This window comes from Syngnathus leptorhynchus, chromosome 5 (assembly GCF_054491065.1).
Source record: "Syngnathus leptorhynchus isolate UIUO chromosome 5, UIUO_Slep, whole genome shotgun sequence".
Lineage (NCBI taxonomy): Eukaryota > Metazoa > Chordata > Actinopteri > Syngnathiformes > Syngnathidae > Syngnathus > Syngnathus leptorhynchus.
This window is the reverse complement of record NC_141199.1, coordinates 5,828,253-5,848,550: the sequence shown is the minus strand read 5'-3', so window position 1 is coordinate 5,848,550 and position 20,298 is coordinate 5,828,253. Positions and strand designations below refer to the sequence as shown.

The 20,298-nt window shown below is 42.4% G+C and overlaps 21 non-coding genes and 5 pseudogenes across 21 annotated transcripts; 11 read left to right on the top strand and 15 right to left on the bottom strand.

Annotated features, from left to right (window-relative positions):
• Positions 1 to 181: 181 nt before the first annotated feature.
• On the bottom strand, positions 182 to 300 carry LOC147056445 (5S ribosomal RNA). The gene has a single exon (XR_015066213.1). It is a non-coding gene; the product is annotated as a 5S ribosomal RNA (ribosomal RNA).
• Positions 301 to 523: 223 nt separating this feature from the next.
• LOC147056444 (5S ribosomal RNA) lies at positions 524 to 642 on the bottom strand. Its single transcript, XR_015066159.1, has one exon. It is a non-coding gene; the product is annotated as a 5S ribosomal RNA (ribosomal RNA).
• A 389-nt stretch (positions 643 to 1,031) lies between these two features.
• Positions 1,032 to 1,198, top strand: LOC147056443 (U2 spliceosomal RNA; annotated as a pseudogene).
• A 1,580-nt stretch (positions 1,199 to 2,778) lies between these two features.
• On the top strand, positions 2,779 to 2,969 carry LOC147056442 (U2 spliceosomal RNA). Its single transcript, XR_015066251.1, has one exon. It is a non-coding gene; the product is annotated as a U2 spliceosomal RNA (small nuclear RNA).
• A 1,584-nt stretch (positions 2,970 to 4,553) lies between these two features.
• Positions 4,554 to 4,744, top strand: LOC147056441 (U2 spliceosomal RNA). Its single transcript, XR_015066277.1, has one exon. It is a non-coding gene; the product is annotated as a U2 spliceosomal RNA (small nuclear RNA).
• Positions 4,745 to 5,288: 544 nt separating this feature from the next.
• Positions 5,289 to 5,407, bottom strand: LOC147056440 (5S ribosomal RNA). Its single transcript, XR_015066212.1, has one exon. It is a non-coding gene; the product is annotated as a 5S ribosomal RNA (ribosomal RNA).
• A 222-nt stretch (positions 5,408 to 5,629) lies between these two features.
• Positions 5,630 to 5,748, bottom strand: LOC147056439 (5S ribosomal RNA). Its single transcript, XR_015066177.1, has one exon. It is a non-coding gene; the product is annotated as a 5S ribosomal RNA (ribosomal RNA).
• A 389-nt stretch (positions 5,749 to 6,137) lies between these two features.
• LOC147056438 (U2 spliceosomal RNA) lies at positions 6,138 to 6,304 on the top strand (annotated as a pseudogene).
• A 1,581-nt stretch (positions 6,305 to 7,885) lies between these two features.
• Positions 7,886 to 8,076, top strand: LOC147056437 (U2 spliceosomal RNA). The gene has a single exon (XR_015066250.1). It is a non-coding gene; the product is annotated as a U2 spliceosomal RNA (small nuclear RNA).
• A 550-nt stretch (positions 8,077 to 8,626) lies between these two features.
• LOC147056436 (5S ribosomal RNA) lies at positions 8,627 to 8,745 on the bottom strand. The gene has a single exon (XR_015066303.1). It is a non-coding gene; the product is annotated as a 5S ribosomal RNA (ribosomal RNA).
• A 223-nt stretch (positions 8,746 to 8,968) lies between these two features.
• On the bottom strand, positions 8,969 to 9,087 carry LOC147056435 (5S ribosomal RNA). Its single transcript, XR_015066158.1, has one exon. It is a non-coding gene; the product is annotated as a 5S ribosomal RNA (ribosomal RNA).
• A 222-nt stretch (positions 9,088 to 9,309) lies between these two features.
• On the bottom strand, positions 9,310 to 9,428 carry LOC147056434 (5S ribosomal RNA). Its single transcript, XR_015066175.1, has one exon. It is a non-coding gene; the product is annotated as a 5S ribosomal RNA (ribosomal RNA).
• A 389-nt stretch (positions 9,429 to 9,817) lies between these two features.
• LOC147056433 (U2 spliceosomal RNA) lies at positions 9,818 to 9,984 on the top strand (annotated as a pseudogene).
• A 1,581-nt stretch (positions 9,985 to 11,565) lies between these two features.
• Positions 11,566 to 11,756, top strand: LOC147056432 (U2 spliceosomal RNA). Its single transcript, XR_015066249.1, has one exon. It is a non-coding gene; the product is annotated as a U2 spliceosomal RNA (small nuclear RNA).
• A 550-nt stretch (positions 11,757 to 12,306) lies between these two features.
• On the bottom strand, positions 12,307 to 12,425 carry LOC147056431 (5S ribosomal RNA). Its single transcript, XR_015066304.1, has one exon. It is a non-coding gene; the product is annotated as a 5S ribosomal RNA (ribosomal RNA).
• A 223-nt stretch (positions 12,426 to 12,648) lies between these two features.
• LOC147056430 (5S ribosomal RNA) lies at positions 12,649 to 12,767 on the bottom strand. Its single transcript, XR_015066157.1, has one exon. It is a non-coding gene; the product is annotated as a 5S ribosomal RNA (ribosomal RNA).
• A 222-nt stretch (positions 12,768 to 12,989) lies between these two features.
• LOC147056429 (5S ribosomal RNA) lies at positions 12,990 to 13,108 on the bottom strand. The gene has a single exon (XR_015066174.1). It is a non-coding gene; the product is annotated as a 5S ribosomal RNA (ribosomal RNA).
• A 389-nt stretch (positions 13,109 to 13,497) lies between these two features.
• On the top strand, positions 13,498 to 13,664 carry LOC147056428 (U2 spliceosomal RNA; annotated as a pseudogene).
• A 1,581-nt stretch (positions 13,665 to 15,245) lies between these two features.
• Positions 15,246 to 15,436, top strand: LOC147056427 (U2 spliceosomal RNA). Its single transcript, XR_015066234.1, has one exon. It is a non-coding gene; the product is annotated as a U2 spliceosomal RNA (small nuclear RNA).
• Positions 15,437 to 15,986: 550 nt separating this feature from the next.
• On the bottom strand, positions 15,987 to 16,105 carry LOC147056426 (5S ribosomal RNA). The gene has a single exon (XR_015066302.1). It is a non-coding gene; the product is annotated as a 5S ribosomal RNA (ribosomal RNA).
• A 223-nt stretch (positions 16,106 to 16,328) lies between these two features.
• LOC147056425 (5S ribosomal RNA) lies at positions 16,329 to 16,447 on the bottom strand. Its single transcript, XR_015066320.1, has one exon. It is a non-coding gene; the product is annotated as a 5S ribosomal RNA (ribosomal RNA).
• Positions 16,448 to 16,670: 223 nt separating this feature from the next.
• LOC147056424 (5S ribosomal RNA) lies at positions 16,671 to 16,789 on the bottom strand. Its single transcript, XR_015066205.1, has one exon. It is a non-coding gene; the product is annotated as a 5S ribosomal RNA (ribosomal RNA).
• Positions 16,790 to 17,178: 389 nt separating this feature from the next.
• LOC147056423 (U2 spliceosomal RNA) lies at positions 17,179 to 17,345 on the top strand (annotated as a pseudogene).
• A 1,575-nt stretch (positions 17,346 to 18,920) lies between these two features.
• LOC147056422 (U2 spliceosomal RNA) lies at positions 18,921 to 19,111 on the top strand. The gene has a single exon (XR_015066248.1). It is a non-coding gene; the product is annotated as a U2 spliceosomal RNA (small nuclear RNA).
• A 550-nt stretch (positions 19,112 to 19,661) lies between these two features.
• LOC147056421 (5S ribosomal RNA) lies at positions 19,662 to 19,780 on the bottom strand. The gene has a single exon (XR_015066189.1). It is a non-coding gene; the product is annotated as a 5S ribosomal RNA (ribosomal RNA).
• Positions 19,781 to 20,003: 223 nt separating this feature from the next.
• LOC147056420 (5S ribosomal RNA) lies at positions 20,004 to 20,122 on the bottom strand. The gene has a single exon (XR_015066319.1). It is a non-coding gene; the product is annotated as a 5S ribosomal RNA (ribosomal RNA).
• Between the last annotated feature and the right edge of the window lie 176 nt (positions 20,123 to 20,298).

The window sequence follows — 20,298 nt, the reverse complement described above, 5'->3', positions numbered from 1 at the left end:
CCGGCGAGTCTCCTCCGATGTCTTAATGCTTCATTAACATCCACCTGTCTGTCCGGTGTCACACCTCAGAGAGTAACTGTCGAAGGTTTTTGGTTGTGAATTGACCAAGGTGTAATAACCAAATCCCAGAAACAAGGTCACACGCTTGTACGTTATGGCTGTTGTAAAGTGAGAAAAGAAAAGCTTACAGCACCTGGTATTCCCAGGCGGTCTCCCATCCAAGTACTGACCAGGCCCGACCCTGTTTACCTTCCGAGATCGGACGAGATCGGGCGTTCTCAGGGTAGTATGGCCGTAGGCCGTGAGAACACTAGAAAATTTGCATTTTATAGACACAATTGCCCCTAAAATTCCAAAGTGGCGGTCCTTGATGGCTGTTGTAAACGTTTCCTTTCACAATTGACGTGCAAAAAAAAAAAGGCTTTTTTGTTGTTGTTGTGAATTGACCAAGGTGTAATAACCAAATCCCAGAAACAAGGTCACACGCTTGTACGTTATGGCTGTTGTAAAGTGAGAAAAGAAAAGCTTACAGCACCTGGTATTCCCAGGCGGTCTCCCATCCAAGTACTAACCAGGCCCGACCCTGCTTAGCATCCGAGATCGGACGAGATCGGGCGTTCTCAGGGTAGTATGGCCGTAAGCCGTGAGAACACTAGAAAATTTGCATTTTATAGACACAATTGCCTCTAAAATTCCAAAGCGGTGGTCCTTGATGGCTGTTGTAAACGTTTCCTTTCACAATTCAATAATTTATTGGGTTTAAATGTTACACATGGAGTTCAATTTGCAAATAAACATATTGCTTTGTCATTCACATATTTTATTTGGTAATTAATAAAGATTACAAATATGTTACAAAGTGTATCATACACAATATTAAAAATGATGAATATTAAAGTGTCCGACACTACCAAACCAGTAGAATAAACAATACATGTAATTCAGGCCTTCCTGCAAACCATATTGGTGTCAATGAATTCTCAATGCAGTAAAACACTACATCGTCAGTTTGTGATCAAAGCAATAGAAATATTATTTTGGGGCCATTGTGCAGCAATCTTAGTGTTCTTTTGAGATCTAATTAATCTATGGTGTTTTTGGCAATCATTGAATGATGGGAAGATGGAATAGGGGCTTGCTCCGTCCACTCCACGCATCGTCCTGGTATTGCAGTACCTCTAGGAGCGGTGCACCCCCTCTTGTGGTGAAATTAATCCATAACTGATATTGTGATATATAAGGATACCGTTGTATTTGATAAATATCCATCCATTTTCTGTACCGCTTTGTTGTCCCCACGGGGGTCACGTCGCAGGCGTGCTGGAGCCTTTTTTCCTTCTTCCTAGGACTTTTATAGGGCACGACAAGCCCTCGGTCGCACCATTCTTTTAAAAAACAAAAACTCACCCCCTGGTTCTCCTCACCTCTGCACCTCGGACTGCCTTCAACCTTCAGATCCCAGCTGACGAGCGAGCAGACAGCCAGCCTTTGAAAGGGATTCTAGGATCTCACCTATGGAGTTCCTCTCGCGCGCGGTCTTTCTGGATCTCTGCTGTCGTCAGCTGGAATATAATATAGTATGTTGGCATCCGGCTCGAAGGACCAAATAAATGTTGGGTCTAAATATCATCAGACACTACATCACATGCTGGAATGAAGAGGAGAAGACAACCAGGATGAGTTTACTCGCGAGGAGAACGATAGAGAAAGGAAGCTCAGTTACAATCTCCATCAGTTCTGAGTTCTTCCTCCACGTGCTCCTTTTTTAGATGTTTTGGTTGCCCTGGTTACAGAGGCGTTGCTACACTAAAGGGAGGGGAGATAGTGGTTGTAGCAACGCTGATTAGCTAAGGAATGTAGTGTGGTGTGATTTAGCACTTAATTGTTGGCCCTCGACCCCCGCATTGGGATTGCAGAGTCTGTTCTCTTCCCTCAACCAGTTGTCTTCTCCATGGGTGGCTGACTCCTCCTCGAGTGTGATCAGATAACTTGAAGCACGTTGAATGACGCTTACCTGTGGAACAATGCAACTAAACCCTTGCTAAGTTTATCTTCTTAGTAAACTAACACAACACATAATAATAATAATAATAATATCTATCCCTACTTAAACATTTCAACACATATTAAGTAAATGTCAGGTAACTGGTATACAGTTCCTTAAACGAACATTGAGTAAATATGGGATAACTTATATGTGACTACTCCAAACTGTATATAACATTTAACAAAGAAAAACAGTTCAGATCAACTACAATCTATGAATCAAGGCTATAGTTAACTAAAAGGAATGAAGTCCCTTTAAACTAAACAAAGAACATTTCGCCTATGCAAAGAAGCTCTGCTCATTGTTAGTGAAGGCCTCTTACAAAACAAACACAAAAGTAACATAAGGACAGGAAGGATACATAAGGCTGACGGGGATCAAAAGACATTCCTTAAACTAAATACAAAGCATTTAGTTTAAAGGAGAGTCGTAAACTCGTAAAAGATAAGGCCTCCTGGTCTGGCAGGCCAAGGCTCCCCCCGAGATTATTCCAACATTTATGTAAAATTGTCGCAGCATAGAAATTATGAAAGTAGTTCAGCGGAGAAACGTCATCAACTGTTTTTCTTTTAAAACATGTATATACTCGATTTTAAACATGCATGACATTTTGGTCATTATTGGAATTTTTTTTCCTAAAGTGCTGTGTTTATAGCAAAATTGTGTTTGTCACTCTCACTTTAAGTTGTAGTGCTGGAAATGATCTGGTCCCCGTTTGACTTCATTGGGTTATCGCTTCTCGGCCTTTTGGCTAAGATCAAGTGTAGTATCTGTTCTTATCAGTTTAATATCTGATACGTCCCCTATCCGGGGACCATATATTAAATTGATTTTTGGAACAGGGAGATGGAATAGGGGCTTGCTCAGTCCACTCCACGCATCGACCTGGTATTGCAGTATCTCCAGGAACGGTGCACCCCCTCTCGTGGTTAAATTAATCCATAACTGATATTGTGATATATAAGGATACCGTTGTATTTGATAAATATCCATCCATTTTCTGTACCGCTTTGTTGTCCCCACGGGGGTCACGTCGCAGGCGTGCTGGAGCCTTTTTTCCTTCTTCCTAGGACTTTTATAGGGCACGACAAGCCCTCGGTCGCACCATTCTTTAAAAAAAAAAAAAACTCACCCCCTGGTTCTCCTCACCTCTGCACCTCGGACTGCCTTCAACCTTCAGATCCCAGCTGACGAGCGAGCAGACAGCCAGCCTTTGAAAGGGATTCTAGGATCTCACCTATGGAGTTCCTCTCGCGCGCGGTCTTTCTGGATCTCTGCTGTCGTCAGATGGAATATAATATAGTATGTTGGCATCCGGCTCGAAGGACCAAATAAATGTTGGGTCTAAATATCATCAGACACTACATCACATGCTGGAATGAAGAGGAGAAGACAACCAGGATGAGTTTACTCGCGAGGAGAACGATAGAGAAAGGAAGCTCAGTTACAATCTCCATCAGTTCTGAGTTCTTCCTCCACGTGCTCCTTTTTTAGATGTTTTGGTTGCCCTGGTTACAGAGGCGTTGCTACACTAAAGGGAGGGGAGATAGTGGTTGTAGCAACGCTGATTAGCTAAGGAATGTAGTGTGGTGTGATTTAGCACTTAATTGTTGGCCCTCGACCCCCGCATTGGGATTGCAGAGTCTGTTCTCTTCCCTCAACCAGTTGTCTTCTCCATGGGTGGCTGACTCCTCCTCGAGTGTGATCAGATAACTTGAAGCACGTTGAATGACGCTTACCTGTGGAACAATGCAACTAAACCCTTGCTAAGTTTATCTTCTTAGTAAACTAACACAACACATAATAATAATAATAATAATAATATCTATCCCTACTTAAACATTTCAACACATATTAAGTAAATGTCAGGTAACTGGTATACAGTTCCTTAAACGAACATTGAGTAAATATGGGATAACTTATATGTGACTACTCCAAACTGTATACAACATTTAACAAAGAAAAACAGTTCAGATCAACTACAATCTATGAATCAAGGCTATAGTTAACTAAAAGGAATGAAGTCCCTTTAAACTAAACAAAGAACATTTCGCCTATGCAAAGAAGCTCTGCTCATTGTTAGTGAAGGCCTCTTACAAAACAAACACAAAAGTAACATAAGGACAGGAAGGATACATAAGGCTGACGGGGATCAAAAGACATTCCTTAAACTAAATACAAAGCATTTAGTTTAAAGGAGAGTCGTAAACTCGTAAAAGATAAGGCCTCCTGGTCTGGCAGGCCAAGGCTCCCCCCGAGATTATTCCAACATTTATGTAAAATTGTCGCAGCATAGAAATTATGAAAGTAGTTCAGCGGAGAAACGTCATCAACTGTTTTTCTTTTAAAACATGTATATACTCGATTTTAAACATGCATGACATTTTGGTCATTATTGGAATTTTTTTTCCTAAAGTGCTGTGTTTATAGCAAAATTGTGTTTGTCACTCTCACTTTAAGTTGTAGTGCTGGAAATGATCTGGTCCCCGTTTGACTTCATTGGGTTATCGCTTCTCAGCCTTTTGGCTAAGATCAAGTGTAGTATCTGTTCTTATCAGTTTAATATTTGATACGTCTCCTATTCGGGGACCATATATTATATTGATTTTTGGAACAGGGAGATGGAATAGGGGCTTGCTCAGTCCACTCCACGCATCGACCTGGTATTGCAGTATCTCCAGGAACGGTGCACCCCCTCTCGTGGTTAAATTAATCCATAACTGATATTGATATATAAGGATACCTTGATATCCATCCATTTTCTGTACCGCATTGTTGTCCCTACGGGGGTCGCGGGCGTGCTGGAGCCTATCCCCACGGGGGTGCTGGAGCCTATCCCAGCAGTCATCGGGCAGTAGGCGGAGGACACCCTGAACGGGCGTTCTCAGGGTAGTATGGCCGTAAACCGTGAGAACACTAAAAAAATTTGCATTTTATAGACACAATTGCCCCTAAAATTCCAAAGCGGCGGTCCTTGATGGCTGTTGTGAACGTTTCCTTTCACAATTGACGTGCAAAAAAAAAAAGGCTTTCAGCACCTGACGGTCTTGTGGCACTCATCCGGCGAGTCTCCTCCGATGTCTTAATGCTTCATTAACATCCACCTGTCTGTCCGGTGTCACACCTCAGAGAGTAACTGTCGAAGGTTTTTGGTTGTGAATTGACCAAGGTGTAATAACCAAATCCCAGAAACAAGGTCACACGCTTGTACGTTATGGCTGTTGTAAAGTGAGAAAAGAAAAGCTTACAGCACCTGGTATTCCCAGGCGGTCTCCCATCCAAGTACTGACCAGGCCCGACCCTGTTTACCTTCCGAGATCGGACGAGATCGGGCGTTCTCAGGGTAGTATGGCCGTAGGCCGTGAGAACACTAGAAAATTTGCATTTTATAGACACAATTGCCCCTAAAATTCCAAAGTGGCGGTCCTTGATGGCTGTTGTAAACGTTTCCTTTCACAATTGACGTGCAAAAAAAAAAAAGGCGCTTTTTTTGGTTGTGAATTGACCAAGATGTAATAACCAAATCCCAGAAACAAGGTCACACGCTTGTACATTATGGCTGTTGTAAAGTGAGAAAAGAAAAGCTTACAGCACCTGGTATTCCCAGGCGGTCTCCCATCCAAGTACTGACCAGGCCCGACCCTGTTTACCTTCCGAGATCGGACGAGATCGGGCGTTCTCAGGGTAGTATGGCCGTAAGCCGTGAGAACACTAGAAAATTTGCATTTTATAGACACAATTGCCTCTAAAATTCCAAAGCGGTGGTCCTTGATGGCTGTTGTAAACGTTTCCTTTCACAATTCAATAATTTATTGGGTTTAAATGTTACACATGGAGTTCAATTTGCAAATAAACATATTGCTTTGTCATTCACATATTTTATTTGGTAATTAATAAAGATTACAAATATGTTACAAAGTGTATCATACACAATATTGAAAATGATAAATATTAAAGTGTCCGACACTACCAAACCAGTAGAATAAACAATACATGTAATTCAGGCCTTCCTGCAAACCATATTGGTGTCAATGAATTCTCAATGCAGTAAAACCCTACATCGTCAGTTTGTGATCAAAGCAATAGAAATATTATTTTGGGGCCATTGTGCAGCAATCTTAGTGTTCTTTTGAGATCTAATTAATCTATGGTGTTTTTGGCAATCATTGAATGATGGGAAGATGGAATAGGGGCTTGCTCCGTCCACTCCACGCATCGTCCTGGTATTGCAGTACCTCTAGGAGCGGTGCACCCCCTCTTGTGGTGAAATTAATCCATAACTGATATTGTGATATATAAGGATACCGTTGTATTTGATAAATATCCATCCATTTTCTGTACCGCTTTGTTGTCCCCACGGGGGTCACGTCGCAGGCGTGCTGGAGCCTTTTTTCCTTCTTCCTAGGACTTTTATAGGGCACGACAAGCCCTCGGTCGCACCATTCTTTAAAAAAAAAAAAAACTCACCCCCTGGTTCTCCTCACCTCTGCACCTCGGACTGCCTTCAACCTTCAGATCCCAGCTGACGAGCGAGCAGACAGCCAGCCTTTGAAAGGGATTCTAGGATCTCACCTATGGAGTTCCTCTCGCGCGCGGTCTTTCTGGATCTCTGCTGTCGTCAGCTGGAATATAATATAGTATGTTGGCATCCGGCTCGAAGGACCAAATAAATGTTGGGTCTAAATATCATCAGACACTACATCACATGCTGGAATGAAGAGGAGAAGACAACCAGGATGAGTTTACTCGCGAGGAGAACGATAGAGAAAGGAAGCTCAGTTACAATCTCCATCAGTTCTGAGTTCTTCCTCCACGTGCTCCTTTTTTAGATGTTTTGGTTGCCCTGGTTACAGAGGCGTTGCTACACTAAAGGGAGGGGAGATAGTGGTTGTAGCAACGCTGATTAGCTAAGGAATGTAGTGTGGTGTGATTTAGCACTTAATTGTTGGCCCTCGACCCCCGCATTGGGATTGCAGAGTCTGTTCTCTTCCCTCAACCAGTTGTCTTCTCCATGGGTGGCTGACTCCTCCTCGAGTGTGATCAGATAACTTGAAGCACGTTGAATGACGCTTACCTGTGGAACAATGCAACTAAACCCTTGCTAAGTTTATCTTCTTAGTAAACTAACACAACACATAATAATAATAATAATAATATCTATCCCTACTTAAACATTTCAACACATATTAAGTAAATGTCAGGTAACTGGTATACAGTTCCTTAAACGAACATTGAGTAAATATGGGATAACTTATATGTGACTACTCCAAACTGTATATAACATTTAACAAAGAAAAACAGTTCAGATCAACTACAATCTATGAATCAAGGCTATAGTTAACTAAAAGGAATGAAGTCCCTTTAAACTAAACAAAGAACATTTCGCCTATGCAAAGAAGCTCTGCTCATTGTTAGTGAAGGCCTCTTACAAAACAAACACAAAAGTAACATAAGGACAGGAAGGATACATAAGGCTGACGGGGATCAAAAGACATTCCTTAAACTAAATACAAAGCATTTAGTTTAAAGGAGAGTCGTAAACTCGTAAAAGATAAGGCCTCCTGGTCTGGCAGGCCAAGGCTCCCCCCGAGATTATTCCAACATTTATGTAAAATTGTCGCAGCATAGAAATTATGAAAGTAGTTCAGCGGAGAAACGTCATCAACTGTTTTTCTTTTAAAACATGTATATACTCGATTTTAAACATGCATGACATTTTGGTCATTATTGGAATTTTTTTTCCTAAAGTGCTGTGTTTATAGCAAAATTGTGTTTGTCACTCTCACTTTAAGTTGTAGTGCTGGAAATGATCTGGTCCCCGTTTGACTTCATTGGGTTATCGCTTCTCGGCCTTTTGGCTAAGATCAAGTGTAGTATCTGTTCTTATCAGTTTAATATCTGATACGTCCCCTATCCGGGGACCATATATTAAATTGATTTTTGGAACAGGGAGATGGAATAGGGGCTTGCTCAGTCCACTCCACGCATCGACCTGGTATTGCAGTATCTCCAGGAACGGTGCACCCCCTCTCGTGGTTAAATTAATCCATAACTGATATTGATATATAAGGATACCTTGATATCCATCCATTTTCTGTACCGCATTGTTGTCCCTACGGGGGTCGCGGGCGTGCTGGAGCCTATCCCCACGGGGGTGCTGGAGCCTATCCCAGCAGTCATCGGGCAGTAGGCGGAGGACACCCTGAACGGGCGTTCTCAGGGTAGTATGGCCGTAAACCGTGAGAACACTAAAAAAATTTGCATTTTATAGACACAATTGCCCCTAAAATTCCAAAGCGGCGGTCCTTGATGGCTGTTGTGAACGTTTCCTTTCACAATTGACGTGCAAAAAAAAAAAAAAAAAGGCTTTCAGCACCTGACGGTCTTGTGGCACTCATCCGGCGAGTCTCCTCCGATGTCTTAATGCTTCATTAACATCCACCTGTCTGTCCGGTGTCACACCTCAGAGAGTAACTGTCGAAGGTTTTTGGTTGTGAATTGACCAAGGTGTAATAACCAAATCCCAGAAACAAGGTCACACGCTTGTACGTTATGGCTGTTGTAAAGTGAGAAAAGAAAAGCTTACAGCACCTGGTATTCCCAGGCGGTCTCCCATCCAAGTACTAACCAGGCCCGACCCTGCTTAGCTTCCGAGATCGGACGAGATCGGGCGTTCTCAGGGTAGTATGGCCGTAAGCCGTGAGAACACTAGAAAATTTGCATTTTATAGACACAATTGCCCCTAAAATTCCAAAGTGGCGGTCCTTGATGGCTGTTGTAAACGTTTCCTTTCACAATTGACGTGCAAAAAAAAAAAGGCTTTTTTGTTGTTGTTGTGAATTGACCAAGGTGTAATAACCAAATCCCAGAAACAAGGTCACACGCTTGTACGTTATGGCTGTTGTAAAGTGAGAAAAGAAAAGCTTACAGCACCTGGTATTCCCAGGCGGTCTCCCATCCAAGTACTAACCAGGCCCGACCCTGCTTAGCATCCGAGATCGGACGAGATCGGGCGTTCTCAGGGTAGTATGGCCGTAAGCCGTGAGAATACAAGAAAATTTGCATTACATAGACACAATTGCCCCTAAAATTCCAAAGCGGCGGTCCTTGATGGCTGTTGTAAACGTTTCCTTTCACAATTGACGTGCAAAAAAAAAAAAGGCGCTTTTTTTGGTTGTGAATTGACCAAGATGTAATAACCAAATCCCAGAAACAAGGTCACACGCTTGTACATTATGGCTGTTGTAAAGTGAGAAAAGAAAAGCTTACAGCACCTGGTATTCCCAGGCGGTCTCCCATCCAAGTACTGACCAGGCCCGACCCTGTTTACCTTCCGAGATCGGACGAGATCGGGCGTTCTCAGGGTAGTATGGCCGTAAGCCGTGAGAACACTAGAAAATTTGCATTTTATAGACACAATTGCCTCTAAAATTCCAAAGCGGTGGTCCTTGATGGCTGTTGTAAACGTTTCCTTTCACAATTCAATAATTTATTGGGTTTAAATGTTACACATGGAGTTCAATTTGCAAATAAACATATTGCTTTGTCATTCACATATTTTATTTGGTAATTAATAAAGATTACAAATATGTTACAAAGTGTATCATACACAATATTGAAAATGATAAATATTAAAGTGTCCGACACTACCAAACCAGTAGAATAAACAATACATGTAATTCAGGCCTTCCTGCAAACCATATTGGTGTCAATGAATTCTCAATGCAGTAAAACCCTACATCGTCAGTTTGTGATCAAAGCAATAGAAATATTATTTTGGGGCCATTGTGCAGCAATCTTAGTGTTCTTTTGAGATCTAATTAATCTATGGTGTTTTTGGCAATCATTGAATGATGGGAGGATGGAATAGGGGCTTGCTCCGTCCACTCCACGCATCGTCCTGGTATTGCAGTACCTCTAGGAGCGGTGCACCCCCTCTTGTGGTGAAATTAATCCATAACTGATATTGTGATATATAAGGATACCGTTGTATTTGATAAATATCCATCCATTTTCTGTACCGCTTTGTTGTCCCCACGGGGGTCACGTCGCAGGCGTGCTGGAGCCTTTTTTCCTTCTTCCTAGGACTTTTATAGGGCACGACAAGCCCTCGGTCGCACCATTCTTTAAAAAAAAAAAAAACTCACCCCCTGGTTCTCCTCACCTCTGCACCTCGGACTGCCTTCAACCTTCAGATCCCAGCTGACGAGCGAGCAGACAGCCAGCCTTTGAAAGGGATTCTAGGATCTCACCTATGGAGTTCCTCTCGCGCGCGGTCTTTCTGGATCTCTGCTGTCGTCAGCTGGAATATAATATAGTATGTTGGCATCCGGCTCGAAGGACCAAATAAATGTTGGGTCTAAATATCATCAGACACTACATCACATGCTGGAATGAAGAGGAGAAGACAACCAGGATGAGTTTACTCGCGAGGAGAACGATAGAGAAAGGAAGCTCAGTTACAATCTCCATCAGTTCTGAGTTCTTCCTCCACGTGCTCCTTTTTTAGATGTTTTGGTTGCCCTGGTTACAGAGGCGTTGCTACACTAAAGGGAGGGGAGATAGTGGTTGTAGCAACGCTGATTAGCTAAGGAATGTAGTGTGGTGTGATTTAGCACTTAATTGTTGGCCCTCGACCCCCGCATTGGGATTGCAGAGTCTGTTCTCTTCCCTCAACCAGTTGTCTTCTCCATGGGTGGCTGACTCCTCCTCGAGTGTGATCAGATAACTTGAAGCACGTTGAATGACGCTTACCTGTGGAACAATGCAACTAAACCCTTGCTAAGTTTATCTTCTTAGTAAACTAACACAACACATAATAATAATAATAATAATATCTATCCCTACTTAAACATTTCAACACATATTAAGTAAATGTCAGGTAACTGGTATACAGTTCCTTAAACGAACATTGAGTAAATATGGGATAACTTATATGTGACTACTCCAAACTGTATATAACATTTAACAAAGAAAAACAGTTCAGATCAACTACAATCTATGAATCAAGGCTATAGTTAACTAAAAGGAATGAAGTCCCTTTAAACTAAACAAAGAACATTTCGCCTATGCAAAGAAGCTCTGCTCATTGTTAGTGAAGGCCTCTTACAAAACAAACACAAAAGTAACATAAGGACAGGAAGGATACATAAGGCTGACGGGGATCAAAAGACATTCCTTAAACTAAATACAAAGCATTTAGTTTAAAGGAGAGTCGTAAACTCGTAAAAGATAAGGCCTCCTGGTCTGGCAGGCCAAGGCTCCCCCCGAGATTATTCCAACATTTATGTAAAATTGTCGCAGCATAGAAATTATGAAAGTAGTTCAGCGGAGAAACGTCATCAACTGTTTTTCTTTTAAAACATGTATATACTCGATTTTAAACATGCATGACATTTTGGTCATTATTGGAATTTTTTTTCCTAAAGTGCTGTGTTTATAGCAAAATTGTGTTTGTCACTCTCACTTTAAGTTGTAGTGCTGGAAATGATCTGGTCCCCGTTTGACTTCATTGGGTTATCGCTTCTCGGCCTTTTGGCTAAGATCAAGTGTAGTATCTGTTCTTATCAGTTTAATATCTGATACGTCCCCTATCCGGGGACCATATATTAAATTGATTTTTGGAACAGGGAGATGGAATAGGGGCTTGCTCAGTCCACTCCACGCATCGACCTGGTATTGCAGTATCTCCAGGAACGGTGCACCCCCTCTCGTGGTTAAATTAATCCATAACTGATATTGATATATAAGGATACCTTGATATCCATCCATTTTCTGTACCGCATTGTTGTCCCTACGGGGGTCGCGGGCGTGCTGGAGCCTATCCCCACGGGGGTGCTGGAGCCTATCCCAGCAGTCATCGGGCAGTAGGCGGAGGACACCCTGAACGGGCGTTCTCAGGGTAGTATGGCCGTAAACCGTGAGAACACTAAAAAAATTTGCATTTTATAGACACAATTGCCCCTAAAATTCCAAAGCGGCGGTCCTTGATGGCTGTTGTGAACGTTTCCTTTCACAATTGACGTGCAAAAAAAAAAAAAAAAAGGCTTTCAGCACCTGACGGTCTTGTGGCACTCATCCGGCGAGTCTCCTCCGATGTCTTAATGCTTCATTAACATCCACCTGTCTGTCCGGTGTCACACCTCAGAGAGTAACTGTCGAAGGTTTTTGGTTGTGAATTGACCAAGGTGTAATAACCAAATCCCAGAAACAAGGTCACACGCTTGTACGTTATGGCTGTTGTAAAGTGAGAAAAGAAAAGCTTACAGCACCTGGTATTCCCAGGTGGTCTCCCATCCAAGTACTAACCAGGCCCGACCCTGCTTAGCTTCCGAGATCGGACGAGATCGGGCGTTCTCAGGGTAGTATGGCCGTAAGCCGTGAGAACACTAGAAAATTTGCATTTTATAGACACAATTGCCCCTAAAATTCCAAAGTGGCGGTCCTTGATGGCTGTTGTAAACGTTTCCTTTCACAATTGACGTGCAAAAAAAAAAAGGCTTTTTTGTTGTTGTTGTGAATTGACCAAGGTGTAATAACCAAATCCCAGAAACAAGGTCACACGCTTGTACGTTATGGCTGTTGTAAAGTGAGAAAAGAAAAGCTTACAGCACCTGGTATTCCCAGGCGGTCTCCCATCCAAGTACTAACCAGGCCCGACCCTGCTTAGCATCCGAGATCGGACGAGATCGGGCGTTCTCAGGGTAGTATGGCCGTAAGCCGTGAGAATACAAGAAAATTTGCATTACATAGACACAATTGCCCCTAAAATTCCAAAGCGGCGGTCCTTGATGGCTGTTGTAAACGTTTCCTTTCACAATTGACGTGCAAAAAAAAAAAAGGCGCTTTTTTTGGTTGTGAATTGACCAAGATGTAATAACCAAATCCCAGAAACAAGGTCACACGCTTGTACATTATGGCTGTTGTAAAGTGAGAAAAGAAAAGCTTACAGCACCTGGTATTCCCAGGCGGTCTCCCATCCAAGTACTGACCAGGCCCGACCCTGTTTACCTTCCGAGATCGGACGAGATCGGGCGTTCTCAGGGTAGTATGGCCGTAAGCCGTGAGAACACTAGAAAATTTGCATTTTATAGACACAATTGCCTCTAAAATTCCAAAGCGGTGGTCCTTGATGGCTGTTGTAAACGTTTCCTTTCACAATTCAATAATTTATTGGGTTTAAATGTTACACATGGAGTTCAATTTGCAAATAAACATATTGCTTTGTCATTCACATATTTTATTTGGTAATTAATAAAGATTACAAATATGTTACAAAGTGTATCATACACAATATTGAAAATGATAAATATTAAAGTGTCCGACACTACCAAACCAGTAGAATAAACAATACATGTAATTCAGGCCTTCCTGCAAACCATATTGGTGTCAATGAATTCTCAATGCAGTAAAACCCTACATCGTCAGTTTGTGATCAAAGCAATAGAAATATTATTTTGGGGCCATTGTGCAGCAATCTTAGTGTTCTTTTGAGATCTAATTAATCTATGGTGTTTTTGGCAATCATTGAATGATGGGAAGATGGAATAGGGGCTTGCTCCGTCCACTCCACGCATCGTCCTGGTATTGCAGTACCTCTAGGAGCGGTGCACCCCCTCTTGTGGTGAAATTAATCCATAACTGATATTGTGATATATAAGGATACCGTTGTATTTGATAAATATCCATCCATTTTCTGTACCGCTTTGTTGTCCCCACGGGGGTCACGTCGCAGGCGTGCTGGAGCCTTTTTTCCTTCTTCCTAGGACTTTTATAGGGCACGACAAGCCCTCGGTCGCACCATTCTTTAAAAAAAAAAAAAACTCACCCCCTGGTTCTCCTCACCTCTGCACCTCGGACTGCCTTCAACCTTCAGATCCCAGCTGACGAGCGAGCAGACAGCCAGCCTTTGAAAGGGATTCTAGGATCTCACCTATGGAGTTCCTCTCGCGCGCGGTCTTTCTGGATCTCTGCTGTCGTCAGCTGGAATATAATATAGTATGTTGGCATCCGGCTCGAAGGACCAAATAAATGTTGGGTCTAAATATCATCAGACACTACATCACATGCTGGAATGAAGAGGAGAAGACAACCAGGATGAGTTTACTCGCGAGGAGAACGATAGAGAAAGGAAGCTCAGTTACAATCTCCATCAGTTCTGAGTTCTTCCTCCACGTGCTCCTTTTTTAGATGTTTTGGTTGCCCTGGTTACAGAGGCGTTGCTACACTAAAGGGAGGGGAGATAGTGGTTGTAGCAACGCTGATTAGCTAAGGAATGTAGTGTGGTGTGATTTAGCACTTAATTGTTGGCCCTCGACCCCCGCATTGGGATTGCAGAGTCTGTTCTCTTCCCTCAACCAGTTGTCTTCTCCATGGGTGGCTGACTCCTCCTCGAGTGTGATCAGATAACTTGAAGCACGTTGAATGACGCTTACCTGTGGAACAATGCAACTAAACCCTTGCTAAGTTTATCTTCTTAGTAAACTAACACAACACATAATAATAATAATAATAATATCTATCCCTACTTAAACATTTCAACACATATTAAGTAAATGTCAGGTAACTGGTATACAGTTCCTTAAACGAACATTGAGTAAATATGGGATAACTTATATGTGACTACTCCAAACTGTATATAACATTTAACAAAGAAAAACAGTTCAGATCAACTACAATCTATGAATCAAGGCTATAGTTAACTAAAAGGAATGAAGTCCCTTTAAACTAAACAAAGAACATTTCGCCTATGCAAAGAAGCTCTGCTCATTGTTAGTGAAGGCCTCTTACAAAACAAACACAAAAGTAACATAAGGACAGGAAGGATACATAAGGCTGACGGGGATCAAAAGACATTCCTTAAACTAAATACAAAGCATTTAGTTTAAAGGAGAGTCGTAAACTCGTAAAAGATAAGGCCTCCTGGTCTGGCAGGCCAAGGCTCCCCCCGAGATTATTCCAACATTTATGTAAAATTGTCGCAGCATAGAAATTATGAAAGTAGTTCAGCGGAGAAACGTCATCAACTGTTTTTCTTTTAAAACATGTATATACTCGATTTTAAACATGCATGACATTTTGGTCATTATTGGAATTTTTTTTCCTAAAGTGCTGTGTTTATAGCAAAATTGTGTTTGTCACTCTCACTTTAAGTTGTAGTGCTGGAAATGATCTGGTCCCCGTTTGACTTCATTGGGTTATCGCTTCTCGGCCTTTTGGCTAAGATCAAGTGTAGTATCTGTTCTTATCAGTTTAATATCTGATACGTCCCCTATCCGGGGACCATATATTAAATTGATTTTTGGAACAGGGAGATGGAATAGGAGCTTGCTCAGTCCACTCCACGCATCGACCTGGTATTGCAGTATCTCCAGGAACGGTGCACCCCCTCTCGTGGTTAAATTAATCCATAACTGATATTGATATATAAGGATACCTTGATATCCATCCATTTTCTGTACCGCATTGTTGTCCCTACGGGGGTCGCGGGCGTGCTGGAGCCTATCCCCACGGGGGTGCTGGAGCCTATCCCAGCAGTCATCGGGCAGTAGGCGGAGGACACCCTGAACGGGCGTTCTCAGGGTAGTATGGCCGTAAACCGTGAGAACACTAAAAAAATTTGCATTTTATAGACACAATTGCCCCTAAAATTCCAAAGCGGCGGTCCTTGATGGCTGTTGTGAACGTTTCCTTTCACAATTGACGTGCAAAAAAAAAAAAAAAAAGGCTTTCAGCACCTGACGGTCTTGTGGCACTCATCCGGCGAGTCTCCTCCGATGTCTTAATGCTTCATTAACATCCACCTGTCTGTCCGGTGTCACACCTCAGAGAGTAACTGTCGAAGGTTTTTGGTTGTGAATTGACCAAGGTGTAATAACCAAATCCCAGAAACAAGGTCACACGCTTGTACGTTATGGCTGTTGTAAAGTGAGAAAAGAAAAGCTTACAGCACCTGGTATTCCCAGGCGGTCTCCCATCCAAGTACTAACCAGGCCCGACCCTGCTTAGCTTCCGAGATCGGACGAGATCGGGCGTTCTCAGGGTAGTATGGCCGTAAGCCGTGAGAACACTAGAAAATTTGCATTTTATAGACACAATTGCCCCTAAAATTCCAAAGTGGCGGTCCTTGATGGCTGTTGTAAACGTTTCCTTTCACAATTGACGTGCAAAAAAAAAAAGGCTTTTTTGTTGTTGTTGTGAATTGACCAAGGTGTAATAAACAAATCCCAGAAACAAGGTCACACGCTTGTACGTTATGGCTGTTGTAAAGTGAGAAAAGAAAAGCTTACAGCACCTGGTATTCCCAGGTGGTCTCCCATCCAAGTACTAACCAGGCCCGACCCTGCTTAGCATCCGAGATCGGACGAGATCGGGCGTTCTCAGGGTAGTATGGCCGTAAGCCGTGAGAATACAAGAAAATTTGCATTACATAGACACAATTGCCCCTAAAATTCTAAAGCGGCGGTCCTTGATGGCTGTTGTAAACGTTTCCTTTCACAATTGACGTGCAAAAAAAAAAAAAGGCGCTTTTTTTGGTTGTGAATTGACCAAGATGTAATAACCAAATCCCAGAAACAAGGTCACACGCTTGTACGTTATGGCTGTTGTAAAGTGAGAAAAGAAAAGCTTACAGCACCTGGTATTCCCAGGCGGTCTCCCATCCAAGTACTGACCAGGCCCGACCCTGTTTACCTTCCGAGATCGGACGAGATCAGGCGTTCTCAGGGTAGTATGGCCGTAAGCCGTGAGAACACTAGAAAATTTGCATTTTATAGACACAATTGCCTCTAAAATTCCAAAGCGGTGGTCCTTGATGGCTGTTGTAAACGTTTCCTTTCACAATTCAATAATTTATTGGGTTTAAATGTTACACATGGAGTTCAATTTGCAAATAAACATATTGCTTTGTCATTCACATATTTTATTTGGTAATTAATAAAGATTACAAATATGTTACAAAGTGTATCATACACAATATTAAAAATGATAAATATTAAAGTGTCCGACACTACCAAACCAGTAGAATAAACAATACATGTAATTCAGGCCTTCCTGCAAACCATATTGGTGTCAATGAATTCTCAATGCAGTAAAACCCTACATCGTCAGTTTGCGATCAAAGCAATAGAAATATTATTTTGGGGCCATTGTGCAGCAATCTTAGTGTTCTTTTGAGATCTAATTAATCTATGGTGTTTTTGGCAATCATTGAATGATGGGAAGATGGAATAGGGGCTTGCTCCGTCCACTCCACGCATCGTCCTGGTATTGCAGTACCTCTAGGAGCGGTGCACCCCCTCTTGTGGTGAAATTAATCCATAACTGATATTGTGATATATAAGGATACCGTTGTATTTGATAAATATCCATCCATTTTCTGTACCGCTTTGTTGTCCCCACGGGGGTCACGTCGCAGGCGTGCTGGAGCCTTTTTTCCTTCTTCCTAGGACTTTTATAGGGCACGACAAGCCCTCGGTCGCACCATTCTTTTAAAAAAAAAAAAACTCACCCCCTGGTTCTCCTCACCTCTGCACCTCGGACTGCCTTCAACCTTCAGATCCCAGCTGACGAGCGAGCAGACAGCCAGCCTTTGAAAGGGATTCTAGGATCTCACCTATGGAGTTCCTCTCGCGCGCGGTCTTTCTGGATCTCTGCTGTCGTCAGCTGGAATATAATATAGTATGTTGGCATCCGGCTCGAAGGACCAAATAAATGTTGGGTCTAAATATCATCAGACACTACATCACATGCTGGAATGAAGAGGAGAAGACAACCAGGATGAGTTTACTCGCGAGGAGAACGATAGAGAAAGGAAGCTCAGTTACAATCTCCATCAGTTCTGAGTTCTTCCTCCACGTGCTCCTTTTTTAGATGTTTTGGTTGCCCTGGTTACAGAGGCGTTGCTACACTAAAGGGAGGGGAGATAGTGGTTGTAGCAACGCTGATTAGCTAAGGAATGTAGTGTGGTGTGATTTAGCACTTAATTGTTGGCCCTCGACCCCCGCATTGGGATTGCAGAGTCTGTTCTCTTCCCTCAACCAGTTGTCTTCTCCATGGGTGGCTGACTCCTCCTCGAGTGTGATCAGATAACTTGAAGCACGTTGAATGACGCTTACCTGTGGAACAATGCAACTAAACCCTTGCTAAGTTTATCTTCTTAGTAAACTAACACAACACATAATAATAATAATAATATCTATCCCTACTTAAACATTTCAACACATATTAAGTAAATGTCAGGTAACTGGTATACAGTTCCTTAAACGAACATTGAGTAAATATGGGATAACTTATATGTGACTACTCCAAACTGTATATAACATTTAACAAAGAAAAACAGTTCAGATCAACTACAATCTATGAATCAAGGCTATAGTTAACTAAAAGGAATGAAGTCCCTTTAAACTAAACAAAGAACATTTCGCCTATGCAAAGAAGCTCTGCTCATTGTTAGTGAAGGCCTCTTACAAAACAAACACAAAAGTAACATAAGGACAGGAAGGATACATAAGGCTGACGGGGATCAAAAGACATTCCTTAAACTAAATACAAAGCATTTAGTTTAAAGGAGAGTCGTAAACTCGTAAAAGATAAGGCCTCCTGGTCTGGCAGGCCAAGGCTCCCCCCGAGATTATTCCAACATTTATGTAAAATTGTCGCAGCATAGAAATTATGAAAGTAGTTCAGCGGAGAAACGTCATCAACTGTTTTTCTTTTAAAACATGTATATCGATTTTAAACATGCATGACATTTTGGTCATTATTGGAATTTTTTTTCCTAAAGTGCTGTGTTTATAGCAAAATTGTGTTTGTCACTCTCACTTTAAGTTGTAGTGCTGGAAATGATCTGGTCCCCGTTTGACTTCATTGGGTTATCGCTTCTCGGCCTTTTGGCTAAGATCAAGTGTAGTATCTGTTCTTATCAGTTTAATATCTGATACGTCCCCTATCCGGGGACCATATATTAAATTGATTTTTGGAACAGGGAGATGGAATAGGGGCTTGCTCAGTCCACTCCACGCATCGACCTGGTATTGCAGTATCTCCAGGAACGGTGCACCCCCTCTCGTGGTTAAATTAATCCATAACTGATATTGATATATAAGGATACCTTGATATCCATCCATTTTCTGTACCGCATTGTTGTCCCTACGGGGGTCGCGGGCGTGCTGGAGCCTATCCCCACGGGGGTGCTGGAGCCTATCCCAGCAGTCATCGGGCAGTAGGCGGAGGACACCCTGAACGGGCGTTCTCAGGGTAGTATGGCCGTAAACCGTGAGAACACTAAAAAAATTTGCATTTTATAGACACAATTGCCCCTAAAATTCCAAAGCGGCGGCCCTTGATGGCTGTTGTGAACGTTTCCTTTCACAATTGACGTGCAAAAAAAAAAAAAAAAAGGCTTTCAGCACCTGACGGTCTTGTGGCACTCATCCGGCGAGTCTCCTCCGATGTCTTAATGCTTCATTAACATCCACCTGTCTGTCCGGTGTCACACCTCAGAGAGTAACTGTCGAAGGTTTTTGGTTGTGAATTGACCAAGGTGTAATAACCAAATCCCAGAAACAAGGTCACACGCTTGTACGTTATGGCTGTTGTAAAGTGAGAAAAGAAAAGCTTACAGCACCTGGTATTCCCAGGCGGTCTCCCATCCAAGTACTAACCAGGCCCGACCCTGCTTAGCTTCTGAGATCGGACGAGATCGGGCGTTCTCAGGGTAGTATGGCCGTAAGCCGTGAGAACACTAGAAAATTTGCATTTTATAGACACAATTGCCCCTAAAATTCCAAAGTGGCGGTCCTTGATGGCTGTTGTAAACGTTTCCTTTCACAATTGACGTGCAAAAAAAAAAAGGCTTTTTTGTTGTTGTTGTGAATTGACCAAGGTGTAATAACCAAATCCCAGAAACAAGGTCACACGCTTGTACGTTATGGCTGTTGTAAAGTGAGAAAAGAAAAGCTTACAGCACCTGGTATTCCCAGGTGGTCTCCCATCCAAGTACTAACCAGGCCCGACCCTGCTTAGCATCCGAGATCGGACGAGATCGGGCGTTCTCAGGGTAGTATGGCCGTAAGCCGTGAGAATACAAGAAAATTTGCATTACATAGACACAATTGCCCCTAAAATTCCAAAGCGGCGGTCCTTGATGGCTGTTGTAAACGTTTCCTTTCACAATTGACGTGCAAAAAAAAAAAAAGGCGCTTTTTTTGGTTGTGAATTGACCAAGATGTAATAACCAAATCCCAGAAACA